Genomic DNA, 2,542 nt, shown 5'->3' with positions numbered 1-2,542 from the left:
AGAGCGGCCCAACCAACGAGCCCCCCGCAAACGCCATATTGAAGAGGCCGTAGGCCTGCGCGTAAGCGCCGCCGCGGCCGTACGCGCCTGGTCTTGCTTTCTCCTTGGCAGAGATGACGTAGGATATTTCTGCCATGAGGGGCTGGAAGGAGGATGTCAGGGCGAGGCCGATTAGTGCGAGGAGCGCGCACAGGAGGACCTTCTGCCCTGGTGAGTCGTGGTCAATGAGTCGCAGGAGGACGAAGAATGGGGACGCGAGGAGAAAGCCCGCTGTTGTCAGCCAGCGAGGCCCGTATCGGTCGCAGAGCCAGCCTACGACCGGCGAGAGGAAGGTCGGGACCACGATGGCGAGGTACAGGATGCCGGCTTGCAGTGAGTACCAGTGGAAAGTCTTGTTGACGAAGAGGGGGAGGACTGAGTCGAAGGATGCGGTGAGCGAGGCGAAGACGAAGCAGGCGAAGAGGGATGCGAGGAGACGGCGGGAGGTGAGAAGGGTCAAGAAGGCCGGTAGACGGGATTTTTTCACGTCGGCATGACTATCACTATGATGATTGTTTTCGTATGTTGTACGGGTGCTTCCCCTCTCTCTGTCTTCGCAGGAAGAAGCATGTATACGGCGGGCCTCCGATTCCTCCGGCACAGAGGTAGCAACAGTGGCGATATCTTCAGCTGCTGCATGCTCAGTCCCATCCAACCACCTCTTATCCTTCCTCTCAACAAACAAAACCCTCAACCAAAAATCCACCGCGATAAAGGAATAGCACACCGCAAACACGGCATCATACCCCGCCCGCTGGAACAGGACACCCCCAAACAACGGCGCAATCAGCAGGCCGACGCTCATTCCCAGACTCACGAAGCCCATGTACTGCCCCAGACGGCTTTCGTCGATCGTGTCGACGAGGAGCGCGAGGCCGACGACCCAGACGACTGCCGCGGAGATGCCCTGTAGCAGCCGGCCGATGATCAGCACGGCGATGCTGGTGCCGACGTTGAGCATGATCGTGGCGCCCGTCAGGGCGATCAGGCCGAGGAGGAGTGGCCAGCGGCGGGCGGAGATGCGGTCGGAGATCCAGCCGCAGATAGCTGTGGTAGTTAGCACAGAATTTGTGGCAAGGAAGGAGGGAAAGGAAGTGGAGTGTTTTCGTAAAGTTCATAACTGTAACACGTACGAGAAAACACAAGCAGACCCGCTCCGTAGACAGCAAGGAGGATGGATACCCAGTATTGCACTGCGAATGAACAGTTAGCACGACTGAACTGAGCTCGACTCGACCAGACTCTTGTCACATCCAAGGGCTTGACAGAGACGTGGCAGTGGACTTGAACGAGCAACGATATCACTGATATAGATAATAGCTGTAGATAGGCCTACTTACCCCTCCCCGGATCCGCATGAGCCCTCTGCTCCAGCGCAAATGGGATGACGGGGACGATGACGCCGTAGAGGAAGATCTAGCAAGGTTGTTAGCCATGCCAGTGGACAATAGAACGACTATCTACTAGGTAGGTAGTCAGGTGCATATTGTATATACCTGGGTGATACTTACATCGGTAAAGACAGCACACGTGACGGTCAACACGGCAAACCAGTTACTTGTTCTGTACTTCAATCCTAGGGGAGCCATGGTGGGCATTCAATTGGAGGCAAAGTCAAGCACAGGAGCAACGATGGACGTGGACATGACCGTGAATTAGAACTATGTAGAACGAAGTTGTTTCTAGTCGCGTCACATCCGCATATCAGGCAACAATCCAGGTAGGTAAGGTAATCCCTCGATTACCTTAATAATAATAATAATAATATAAACCGCAAGTATAGCACCTACCCAATATCCGTTACCAGATTAAATATTAATCAGGTATTAGTTACATCAGTTCTTTGAAGTGGAGAAGGCGAGCACAGAAAAAGGTTTAGGCGTCCGCGGGATCCGAATGACATGGATCCTTGGCATAGTTCCAATAATAGTGAATATTATATTATACTACGAGTCAAGCGTGATCCAGCAATGCAAGTAGCCTAGCAAGAGGTATGTAGCTTCAATGAAGCTGACGACCTGTACAAGATCATGTTTCTCCAAGTATGTATGTACAGTACAGACGATGAAGAGAGAGAATGGACAAAGACTTGGTCAAGTGATCCCGCACCTTATTCAAAAAGAAAGCTAATAATATATGCCTGAAGCTAGCCAGTCTAACTCTGCGCCAGTCATGCTATGAATATGTACACTAGATGACCCGACCCTGTACGGAAAAAACCCCACAACCCCAGGTACACCAAACCACTGCATGAAACATGCAATATACATCGAAGAAATTCACAAGGAGAAACAAGACAAAGGCCTGCGATGACTTCCACATCAAGCGGAGTGTTTTGGTCCCAGCACAGGGAAGCATATGTAACATCCATCAGCTCAGACCAATGCAGAAATGACGCAATGCAGTTTGCCGTAAGATTACAAGAGAATACATCGATCATGCATAGGTATAGTAGATAGAGAGGATTCAAGAATCGAGTAAGATAGCGGAGAGTAACTACCAG

The sequence above is a fragment of the Rasamsonia byssochlamydoides genome, assembly GCF_041956645.1.
Source record: "Rasamsonia byssochlamydoides strain NRRL 3658 unplaced genomic scaffold VTN77scaffold_92, whole genome shotgun sequence".
Taxonomy (NCBI): Eukaryota; Fungi; Ascomycota; class Eurotiomycetes; order Eurotiales; family Trichocomaceae; genus Rasamsonia; species Rasamsonia byssochlamydoides.
The sequence above is the reverse complement of the archived record's forward strand: the minus strand, read 5'-3'. Positions refer to the sequence as shown.